The 12,863-nt window shown below is 39.7% G+C and overlaps 1 long non-coding RNA gene across 3 annotated transcripts in view; it reads right to left on the reverse strand.

Moving 5' to 3' along the window:
- Positions 1 to 12,858, reverse strand: part of LOC122975550 — a 92,808-nt gene extending 79,950 nt beyond the window's left edge. For all 3 annotated transcript variants that reach the window (XR_006400699.1, XR_006400697.1, XR_006400698.1), the window contains exons 1-3: positions 11,989 to 12,858; positions 11,503 to 11,591; positions 5,225 to 5,293 (exon numbers count right to left, since the gene is read on the reverse strand). This is a non-coding gene — a long non-coding RNA (uncharacterized LOC122975550). The remainder of the gene's footprint in view (positions 1 to 5,224; positions 5,294 to 11,502; positions 11,592 to 11,988) is intronic.
- Positions 12,859 to 12,863: the final 5 nt, after the last annotated feature.

The raw sequence follows: 12,863 nt of genomic DNA on the forward strand, positions 1-12,863 counted from the left end.
CCAGCTTCAGAAATCTGAAATGGCTGGGTGGGGAGGGGTGAGGGGAGATGATGAGGGCAGAAAATACTCAAAATGGAATGCTTTTTGTCTGTCTGCAATGATGATGATGACAGTGCGCGTTGGAGGATCCAAGCAGTTTATGAGCCACTTTAAGCTGTTTCTTAATGCGCTCCACTTCAATGCAGCTCCCCAGTAAAATAGCCTATTAAAGCTGATCATGAAGGCATGTCTGCCATCAAAATGGTCTCTTTTTGTGGTATTTGCCTGTAAGGGAGTTTTCCCCCTTCATTAAGATGACAACAACGATTCACCCTATGCGTATGCAAATAGACAAGTCTTGATAAAAATGCAGCAGGCGTCTTTACACGTGTGTCCTGTGTCTCGCAGTATGAGTCAGACCTGGGGTTTACAAAAGGAGGGATTGGGGACAGCGGCCCTTGCCCTCCATCCCTTTGAAAGTGCAGATGTACTTGAGGATTCAAACCAAACAGAGCTCAGATTTGTTTAGGACTGAGCCTCCTTCTGGGGATTAATTTGAACTTGCAATAGTGAGAAGGCAGATGCCTTGGCATGGACAGAAAGCAGATTTACAATGGCCTCAAAGGAGACAGTAATCAACATTATACACTATACTAATGTACATTGTTGAAGGGCAGCACACAATAGCTCCAAATCCCTTTGGCACCATTTGGCGCCGCTGATAACCATAAAGAGTAAGAAAAGGAGAGGCCGAGGGACAGATGCGTTGGAAGTCCATGTGGCCGAACAGGGCTGGCCTAATAACAAGATTAGCCATTTTAATTTAGATTATTTGAGACTTGTTGGCATGTAGAGATACCCCCTCTGAGGAAGACAAATGGGAAAAGGTCATTCATTTGGCACCTGATCACACATGCTTTACAGAGGTTACATGAAAGCAGACAAACCCTGTTATCAACTCTATGCATTAGGATACAAATCTTAGCATTGCAGAGGTGTAGAGGTAGTAGGTACACAGCCACCGGAGGGTGGCCTGATGGCCAACATATGAAAAGGGCTGGTATTCTCAGGCACACCATTCAACCTAAGCAAAATCAACTCATTCATCATCAGACTCTTGGAGTCCTGTACAATTCATCACAATTTGAAGTGGCAGGATTCATTCAAACAGACTACTGCCTTCTCAGCAGAAGGCATAGGGCTTAAACGTTATGTCTGGAATAAGAATTTACTCTCAGAATAAGCAAGTTGAAAATCACTCACAAGACTGTTAAGATTCAAGTCAGAAAGTACTAGTAGCAGCCTGTTCTTTCTACAGAATAATAATAGCTAATATATTTCTAAGTCACTTAACAATTAGACCTTTTTCTGTGTCCCTCTAGTCATACACTAACATGTCACTGCCTATTTCAACATTTTACTATCACAGATGCTCAGGAGTCATGTGAATTTTAGTATCTCATACTCATGATGGCAGAATGAAGAAATCCCAAGATGATGATCAATCTAACATGACCCTAGGCCTTGTCAAAACATTATCACAGTATCCAATCAACACAGGGGCCACTGTCTATGACTAATAAAAAGCTGACACCATCTCAATTTCTTCAATTACATACACACAGACACATAGCACCTCTGGCATAGCAGTGGCAACATTAATACCACATTACAACTGCATTTTAGAGACATTATGAATAAGCAGTGATTCACAGCAGCTGCATTCATTACGCAAACGTGATTAAAGTGGCAGATCCCTCAGGCGTCCGGGGGCCTAATGATCCCACTCTGCCTTTTGTTATTCATGTCAGCTGAGGGCATGCCACTAAGCAGCAGCCATGGGTGTCTGCTTGCGTCGAATGAGGCCTCATTAATAACAGGCCATTCACAAACCTTGCGTTCATACTCAGTGGCCGGTCATGGGAAATGAAAAGATGGAGCCCCCTGGTTGCCCAGGTTTACCCGTGCCGCAGATGGGTCCACCCGCTCTCCTGCATGATGATGTTGATGTCCACTTGTGTGTGACAAGATGACATATGTTACGTGGCATTCATCGCTATCTGTTAAAATGCCCCTCTTCTGATGCTCTATTCAGCGCAATCGCCACATTTTCCCTCCAGAGACTGGCAATGTCCATATTTACATAATGCTCTAATGCAATAAAGCAAATGAATAAAGTCCTGGCTGTGTGCTGCGAGGAAGGCTGGGTCAAAGAAAATAAAAACAGCTAAAGTTATTGAACATTGTAGCTGCATATTCAATGTTTGTCTTAAAATTATATAAAATTAGTTTTGAATTAGGGGAAGCACAACACCAAACTTGCATCAACCACTTGGTAACTAAACAGTGTGGTTAATTTAAACACGTTTTTACATTTTTTAATTTAAATAATAAAAATGTGACAATATTACACTAATGCCATAAAATAAATACAATAAATAGATAGACAACAAATAAATATCGCCCTTCACCAACTTTATACTGCCATAGCTCTACATGGGTAGTCTACTAACCTGATACCCTGTAGACTCAACCCATAGTACACATAGTGCTATATGGTCTTCCATACCCATTCAAACTTCCTGGGCTGGATATACCCCCCTGTGCTCTTTCTGCCCATCAGATGGATTCTGGATCACCCCTGCTGCTGACCATGCACTAAATTATTCAGTTGAAAGCAAGTCCACATTAAAAATGCATTGACTCGCAAGAATAAGACACTGTAGAACAAACTGCAGTGCTAAACATGTAAGAAGGGGATCCATTAATGAGATTTTTCATTGTAATTTGCATTTCTAATGTTGATCAAGTGCTTTTAGATTACAGGTGAGAGTAACATTTACAGTGTAAAATGAAATTATAGGCAGACATACAGTATGAATCTAATTTACAAACAGAATGAGTGAGGTATCAAGCCACAGAAATATTTCTTTAGAAGAGTTAACTCCATTAACGCAGATAGCTGTACAAATGGCACATTATTCAAAGTCTACACATGCAAATATGAATGTTTTATGACAGAAAGCTATGGTCTTGCACACAAAAACACACAAAAGTTTAGCAAAGAACATTTTCAGGCATAGAATTTAGGCTGCACAGGCTAACAATACACATTTTCTCTCTCTCTCCCTCTCTCTCACTCACTGAGCTGACTGAGCTGAGTTGAGTAGTGTAGAATACATAAACTACTCTCAAACTTTTTCGCTCTGGCTTACAGGTCGAACTGAGTGATAAAACTATTTCACAGCCACCCCGCAATAAAAACATTTCTCAGTAATGCTGATACAGTTAGGAAGTTTGTGTTTAATATAGCTTTTGGTGGACAGTTTACATAATCCAGCTATTGAAGCTGTATAGGCTCTACCGGCCGCAGTTTGCTGGCACACAGCTGCTGAGAACCACAAAGTTGCCTGACTGGTAAGAAAAAGAGAATCAACAACTAACAAAACCAAAGAGAATTACCCCAACAGTCACATTGACCTCACATTTTAGTGACACATAAGGGTCAAACAAACTTAATTGTGTGGATCTTCTAAAAGTGATAACACTCAGACAAGGACCATTTGCCAAATATAGCCTGGCCAGTGCAAACCGAGATGAGAAAGACAACTTATCTCTTATGTCATCAGAGAAAATAAAATCGAAGTAAACAGACTATATGGAATTATGAGTCCACCAATTCTATGTGGTTGATACACTTGCAAGCAGGCTCTCACCTCGTCCCTAAACTCCTCCATCCTGGTCAAAGAGGCACAATATTGACCTTTACTTCCTAAGGAGCCTTAAAGGGAAACATATTTTCCAACGTGGACTCTATTTTCCCATCTTTTTGCATCTAAATGACTAATGGGGACAGCAATATTTTGAATTGTTCCAGTACTGAGCGAGAGCACTTCAGCTAGCAGCCACAAAATGGGCTGCAATGTAATCCGATGGGGCACCAGGCTCAGAGAGAACTTCTTCCCTGAGGCTGTGACCCAGCTGAACTCCACACCACCACTCTAATTGCATCAGTGCACTCACTACTGCAATGTTTACAGTACTTAAATGAACATGAAATTTGCACTATTCATATTTTGCAGTCTGAACCACTACACTATTCAAATAATGTTACTGTACATATAAACAACATATGTAAAGTTGGTTATACTCTGCATTCTCAACCAAAGGTACAGTACATATGCTGTTCATATTGTACATACAATCAATTCTCTATCTCTGCCCACTTCTCCTTTGTATATATGTATTTAAAATATTTACACATATATTTATCTCCACCAGGCATAGGCCTGGAGGGGATCATGCGCTTGGTTGTTTGTGTGTCCTTGTGTGTATCTGTCCACAGCTAATCTCACATACTACTGGACCTATCAGCCTAATATTTTTGTGCACATTTATGGCTGTATGCTCAAGGACCTCTCATGGTTGTGGTGATTCACATTTTTTGAAAAGAACTCTTTTATAATGCCACTCCTTATGAGCCTATCATAAAGTTTAGACTTTCGTCTTTTCAGCAGTCCTCAACATTTTACAATTTGCATTACAACATAGCAAAAGGCATTTCCAGCTAGGCTAAAAACAAGGCTTACCTAGTCTGTTGCAGGCCACAATTTGGCCTTTGTCGTGGCTCAAAAACTGACATCCATAGAAAAGTTTGGTCTCATCTTGAACCAGAGCATCTGCAAATTAATTCCATACCAGATATGTTATGGTCCACTAAAGCAAGGCACAATACAAGATGAATAAATCTCCATTTTTGTTATCTTCCCTGCCATCTCGACCGCACACACCTGGCAGAGATCTGCACTCTACTGAGTGCACTCTTCTAGTTGTATATTGTAACTCTCCACTGTCCATCACTATACAAATTGGAAGATATGGCACCACTTATGATGTAGCACTTACTTTCCAGCACTCATCTGTAAATAATACTGTATTTTTGATTGGATGCTAACTGCATTTCATTGGCTTTGTACCCGTACTCTGCACAATGACAACAAAGTTGAATCTAATCTAATCTAATATGCTAGTGTCAACTGCAGTACTTTCTCTTATACATTCAACATGCTCAGTGCAATTCATTCTACAATATACTATTATTTAAATCAGTAAATTCTAAGCATTGACACAAATATGCCCAAAAAAAAAGTTTTGTTAAGGTTATGACATCAATAGGGGTCAGCATGCATCAGCAAGTATCATTCATGATGAAGATAAAGGTGCTACAGAGACACACTGTACGAACCTTCTCTGAAGGTTGCTGACAGGACCAGATGGATTTTGCTGACTCTGGACCTTCAGACCTCCCATGGACCTGTGGGGATGGGCAGAGAGGGGCACAGAAGCTTATTAAGCCAGGTTTAATGGCCTTGACCCTGGCCCACAACCTGGAGAAGAACCCTGGGGGATGAGAGGTCAAAGTTCGTATAAAATTAGACAAGCAAGAGGAGCAAGAGGAACTCTGGAGGTGTGGGATGTTTGGCAAGGCCCCATCTTTGAATTGACTATAAAACAGATGGAATTTTATTCAGCAAGACTTTCCAAAGTTTCTCTACTTGAAAATGGGCTTCAGCTTGCACTCAAAGCCTGTCAGTTTTGAAACTACCCTATGCTGTGACCTTAGAACACTGCTAAAGGTAATTATAATTCTACTAGTTTTTAAAGATTTTTGCTTTTATAAAAAAAAGGCACACAGAGATGAGAGAGAGAGAGAGAGAGAGAGGTGAAAAAGGCCAAGACCCTGAGGTTATGTAGTATGCGTTTCAGACTACTTAACACAGAGGTAGCCTTACAAATACATACTTTAGATGCAAACACATTGATGAACTCAACAACCTCTATTATTGTCACTGAATTTGACATTCAAGAAATGTGGGAACATTTAATTACTGTAAACTGTGGGACATTTTTCTGCATGCTGCTTTTATCATTGGAAATCTTTAGAAATACATTTGTGCTGGTATCAATTTATTGATTTCTGCACACTGTATCAAGCAGGGTCCTCAAGCAGGATTCGGTCCATATAATATCACATTTAATCTATAATATACATTGTTTTTATTTTGCCTCTTTTTGAATGGGTTTGGAGGTTCCATAGAGTGCCATAAAATGCCCATTTTGCCCTTCTTGATCATCTGTTCATTGGTTTACTTCCTGTTCCCCTCTATAAATCCCTCTTTTCTTCCCCAAACCATTTCCCTCCTCAACTTGCTTCTCTCTCTCTCTCATTGCAATTCTTCTATTCTCCCTCACGCAGCAATCACACCATACACACCTCCTCTTCAGAGGTGTTATGGGCGGCTGGAACAGAGGGTACAAGCAAAGCAACAAGGCTTGTTGTGAAACGGCCATGGGATCAATGGGGGTTTTAAGAAGGCAGAACACGTAGCCACAGCAGGTCAATTAGAGAAAGGACAGCACAGGCACACACACCCACACACACACACATATATAAACACAGTGAAAGTGGCTGGCCTAAACAGAGTTACTTTTCGCCCCTTGTCAGCTCTTTTTCTCCAGCTTCAAATGGATCAGCATCAGGCAATCTTGGCTGAGATAATGCCATTGGTTATGGTGGGAAGCAGACTTGACTGTAAGGACAAATGGCTTAGGAGATACTGTACTTTATATTCAAGAAAGACTATTTTGATGGCAAAAGTTCCTCTGTCAACTAAGTGAACAGTTAAGTGCTGAATTGCAGTGTGACACATCTCTATGAGAAGATAACCAGATTTTACTATGGACCACACAGCAAAGAATCTAATGATCCTTTATGGCACAGTTCTACTCTATGAGCACCCAGCATGAGAACAGCAGTCCCGGTTATTGAATTAGCATCGGGGGGTGGTGGTGGGGGGGACTAGTGAGTCAGAACTTAATCAAGCTCATTAAGTCAAAGAGAAAACATTGTGCCATTAAATGCGACAGAGTGAGTCACTGGCATCAAAATATGCACTTCTTCCAAGCATTTAAACATGGGTTATTTGAGTTAAAACAGTGGATGGCAGGTGAATCCATTACCATGTCTTGTGTTACAGCTTGACAAGAATTAAGGTCATGGTGTTTGTGCACAGTTTGTAACTAATAGAATTTCATGCCGAGTATTGGGGGAATAAACTGAATTTCAATTTCGACTCCTGCAGCAACGAGGTTTGGTAACTGGTTTGGTTGGCAGAGCGCTGCTAAAGCTTAGGAGACTCCCGTGATCATGTAGATGTCATGACCAGCAATACAAATGTGTGAGAGACAATAATGAAATAAAACCTGGACCTTCCAGGTGCTGGAATAATAATAATATTAATAATAATAATAATAATAATAATAATAATCTGATCTTGTCACTCCCCACAACACAGCAGCACAGAAGAAACTGGGGAGTGACGCTGCAGCTGAAACATCACCTTTCTTGAGTGCTAGTAGATGCTTTTTTAAAGGTGTTAACTTTAGCCTAGCAACACCGGACCACAATTTCCACTTTGCTTATTGTGTTCAATCTTGCGGTGAAAAAAAAACTGAGCTTGCAAGCTTGTACAGTGATTCCACGTTTGGCAGGCGTTAAAACAAGTATCCACAGCACAACACAGGCAGACAGGGGCCCAATTATCTTGGTCACAACAATCAGCATGTGTGAAAAGACATCAACTGCATGTGTGAAGAGACATCACCTGCGACATATCTTTTTATATCAAAGTATGCAGATTCATGACAATGGCTGTCTCAGTTGTCTTTCTTCATAGATGCATTTGCTTCAGTTCAGTTTCTCCTCTCTCCTTTCCATAGCGTCTGCACAATACCTTTTGCTAACACTGAATATTGCAATAATGAGCCTATAAACAGCTTCATTACCTTCACTACATTTTCAATTAGGCATGGGAACACATCTTGAAGGGTACTAGAGAGGGAGAGAGACAGAAAGGACACTTGATAGAAAGACAGCTCCCTGATAGCTGTTTCACTCCATTTTGCCTTTAAATTTTCTGCTTGTTTTTCCCCTTTATCCTGTTTTTCTTGCCCTTTATTATCATCCTCTCTGCACTCCTGTTTCTATTGACAACAGGCTGAGCTTGGAGAATAAAGGTAAAGCCTTAACTTAATTATCTGTAATGAAAACACTACTCTCTCTCTCTCTCTCTCTCTCTAACTCATATACAGTAGTCTACTCACTCCATTTTGTATTCTTGCATTTACTGTTTTGAGTCATTATATTCATCTTGTATGTACTCGAAATACCTCTGATATTGAAAAGCCTGATGATACAGGGAAGGATAATGGGAGAGTGGAGGAGAGAGCGAGAAGAGAGCAGATTGTTGGAGTGAGACAGAAATGTGAACATGTGTCTTCCAGCAGGTTAACATGAAAATTAGAGCCGAAATATGGAATCAATACCAAGTGCCTCACTGGTTTTCATCAATATGAGATACTCTAAATGTTCTCCCATTTATTCACATTCTCTCCACCAGCTAAATGGTAAGTTACAGAGAAATAACAAGAGCACTTCCAATCTAATATCCACTTAAATTACAAAGAGCATTCATCACTGACAACATCCTTCACCAAATCCTCCAGGGAGTGGGATTTACAGGGAGGAATGTTGGAGCAGCTACCTCTGAGCCAACCGCTGACAGGAAAGCTGTGAAGTTGTGTGATCACCTGGAAACCCTTGGCGGTGACATCAAAGTAGGTTATTGATGTTTTATCAATGCATTTTACACCTACTCACCGAAAAAATTTCTCACGCTTTAGTTTGTCTATACAACTACTGCTCCCATTCACCTTTGCATGTGATCCGTCTGTTGTGTTTACATGTTCTTTGTTGGCTATATGATGTTTGGTAAAGACTAAAAACATCCAAACTGCTATTAAGTTGCTGATTTTGATTATGAGCAACTATAAAGTGGCTCATACGCAAATATCAAATAATTTTTAAAAATCACAGTGGTCACTTCATGCTAAAGAAAGTGCTTGACATAATTATGGAACAGTTACATACAGTTTGTGCAGCAGAATTTTGTTGTTTATGTAACTGTGCAGCAAGTAAATGGGTAAAAAAACTTACTTGTTGCAAAAAAAAAATCTGCCTTGAGTGAATATTTGGGAATTCATTTATATAAATAATAGGATAGACAACATTGTGTGTCAACCCTTAACACCCAGTATCAAAATTTTGTGTAACAAAACTTTTGGTATTGGTACAAAAACCCTCCAGAGAAAGCTGAGAAAAAAATGGTGTCGAGCCATTGAGTCCGAGCAAAATATTATGTCCTTTATCCCAATTTCAGCTGAAGTGATGAAAAACATGCTTATATGGTATTATAGGCCAAACTGAGTAATGTACTGTACAGTGCAGTCACAAGCACCTGACACCATTCCTACAATTTTCTAACTCTCACATAGTGTACACTACCACAGTGTTTTTGGTACTTTCAAGGTTAAGCTAGATGAATCATTTCATTTATTTATTGGTAGCACAAAATAAATGTACTTTCTACAACAGAAAAGTAAAACTTAGATATAAATAGATATAATCCACAGAAAGATAACACGGCATAGATCTTGGATTAATTTTGCTCCAAGCTAGTAGATGAAAGTAATCACTGAATGTTCTCGCAGTGAAATATGAATGAATGTGTCATATCATTCAGTGGGCATGACTCTGCAGAGCAGCAAGAAATTTTCTACAGCAGTTTAGTTTTGGGGTTAATGCGTGGTACTGCAGTGCCCCCAGCTGACCACAGAGAGTACTCTACCCGTTGTAGCCTGTATGCTCCTGGAAACTCCAACAGGCTTGGGGAAAAAGAATCTACTTGATAAAAAGGGGAATTTACTCATCATGGCTGCACATATGCGAAACATGTGAGAAACACAGCATGCATAAAACTGAGAGGCCATATGCTTATCTAGCGGGTAAAAACTGTTTAAAAAGTGACTGAAGGTGATGAGAAAAATATTAAGAAGATGGCATTTGACCGAACATTAACTAGGAACCCAAGAGACTTAATACAGATACACTTACAAACTACAAACCTGAATTTAAATGAATGTAGCGCAAGGCAACACCTGCAACCCCAAACGTTTTTGAAACTTCAAAGTCCAGAAATCATCTAATGCAACATCTGGAAACTGTACACAGCATGCTCATGTTTACAGCCCAGCTGGTCCATGCTGCTTTACAACAACAGGACAGGAGAGGTAAAAAGATACGGCTTAAACGAGCTACATCACAGCTGTTCAGGAGACAGTTCAGATTTAAGTGTCTAATTTTTTAACTTGTTGATTCCTGCGGGTGAAGAAGCGACCATACACAAGACCAGATTTTTTTTGTTTTCATTTTGTGATTTAGGTTGATAAATCTTGAATTTACCTAAAACTCTTATGTAGTTGCAGCTTTGAGGAGTAAGAAGTCGGAGAGAGTGGTTGGTACCATGGAATAATTATATACAGAATAGGTATAGTGAGACTACTGTACAGTGACAATCATTTTCTTCCCTATTCTCTTTCTTCGTTGTCTTGACCTCTCTCCAAGGCTTGTGACGGTCCACACAATTACCTTCAATTATCCTCACTTCCACCTCACCAATTACATCCATTATTGATTCCAGACCCCCAGGCTGTAAGCCTTATCTATACCCAACCACAGCCCACGGAGGAGAAAGCACAATAGGACCAAATAATAGGACGTTGGTTCATTAACACTCTCCAGCTTTTCGCTCCATCTACGACACGCCATCATCTACCAAACAGAAACTGTCTTCCACTGCAGTGCCCTTGAGAAACATATACAAGTGCAAAATCTATATCTTCTAGACAGCTACAACTCAGCTGAATGCAAGATCAGCCAAAAACCCCAAATATATTCAAAGTAATAAAACCTTGAACATGTTTGAGACTAACTTTTTGCAAATATAAAGCCAGATAAAGCAATATCTCCAAAAGTAGGATTTCAGCAAAGAAAGCAAAGAAAACTCAACAGGATTATGTGAGCAACAGTATAAAGTATACCCATCTGTTCCTGATCATTTGTCCACCATGTAGCATTAGGGGACACTACACTAATGATGTGGCACCCTGTCTGCAGATGTTGAAAGCAAAGATGTAATGACAGAGGCATGAGAGTGAGACAGAGCTGAATTAAGGTCAGTTACACAGTACGGAAGCTGCAAAATGTGGAGTCACACTCTGCGCCCCTCTTGCCAGATTTTTGAATATGATACTTACTGACATTTAGTGAGACACAAACATAAGCTGCTGTCACCACACACTAATGTAAAACATCCATCATCTTGAATACATGCCAAGGCACCCGCTGAGAGCCACATCAATGATGCTTCACTGCCATCTCCTGTTTCTACAAACTTAAGAGGCTGAGCTCAAAGTGTGATCTGCAATACAACGCTGCCCTCTTCAGGTGTGTTATAGTTGTGGATGGCTGTGTTATAAAAGTTGAAAATTCTGATGAAGTTCATACTACAGCGGGAAGACTATATGTTCCTCACTTTTAATGGTATCCAATTACCAAACACTTACCTTTTTATCCTTTCAGACAGCCTCTCCATGAAATTGGGTACCCCACTGCATCAATAGAAGTTGTAAATCACACGTTGTGTCCTTCATACCTGTTTGGAATAAAATCTGAGTGAGGTTTGCAGCATCAGAGCTATCCAGTTAAAACAGAGAAGCATTACCTTTAACTACTATTACACAGTATGGAGTACTCCAGTTAATAATTAGATCCTGACTTTTCCTTCCAATTTATTTCCTGACATGCCTTACACACATTTCTAAAAACTGACTACTTAACTTTTGATGTCATACTTAGCTGGTGCTTCATTAAACATCAAATGTGCCTGTACAAGTCTAACTAGGTCTCACAAGAAAGAATGAAAATTGGGGAACAGATATTTACCTTCTACAATAAAGTAGGCTTAGTCTGTACATTGTTTGTTTGTATAATATTTCTTCAACTCAAAATTCAAAAAGTACAAGTCAACAAAAAGTAAATAGCTTACTTACCCCTCGGGGAATGAACAGGTTTATGTGGAAAGTAGCCCAGCATCCCTGAATGACACAGGTGTTGCTAATTGATGCAACTTGGAAAGTTTGTTTTGGTCTAGTATCTGTCGGTCTTTGTTGGCGGTGACTTTTTCACAAATTATAATATGTGCATTTATAACACTGCACAACTAACCTTAAACACTTTTCGTTTTTTGGCATTGTGGTTGTTTCTTGGAAAGTCGATAACTTTACTAAATGGATGGTTAAGCAGTGCAGCAGTTTGTGTGTAAAGAGGCGTGGTTTCCCATGTCTTATGCGGCCTTCAGGGACTATCGGATATATTAATACCATTAGAGGGGTTGTAGGTTCATCAAAAAAAGCAAAGACGCTGACTGTGAAGTATATATTTCATTATATACAAGTTAGATAGAAGTGACATGTAATTCGTGGAAAACATGGAAACTGTGTCAACAAATGACAGCAGAGTAGTATATGTTATTAGATTTATGTGCATTTGTGGTTTATATTTTCAGTAATTAAGGTAGCATATATATTTCCATGCTTGTTTACCTTTACGTTTCTGTAAATTATCTGATTTTGCAACATACGTAAATTATTTTTGCCCTAACGTTTGTTCATGATGCACAAAAAAACTAACTAACAACTCTTGGGGAAAAAAACTTTCTTCAGGCCATTCTGGCGAGTCAGCACATTCAATCTATGCATCAACACAATGTGTGATAATTACAGCTAAACGTCGACTGTGCCTTTTTAGTTAAACGACATTAATAAAACGATGGCCGCTATGAAAATTGCTTTTGCCAGACTGAACCGTCTGTTATTGTAATGTTGACCAAAGCGCTCCATAGTGTATGAGTGTGACTGTGGGAGGG

This window comes from Thunnus albacares, chromosome 23 (assembly GCF_914725855.1).
Source record: "Thunnus albacares chromosome 23, fThuAlb1.1, whole genome shotgun sequence".
In the NCBI taxonomy this organism is placed as follows: domain Eukaryota; kingdom Metazoa; phylum Chordata; class Actinopteri; order Scombriformes; family Scombridae; genus Thunnus; species Thunnus albacares.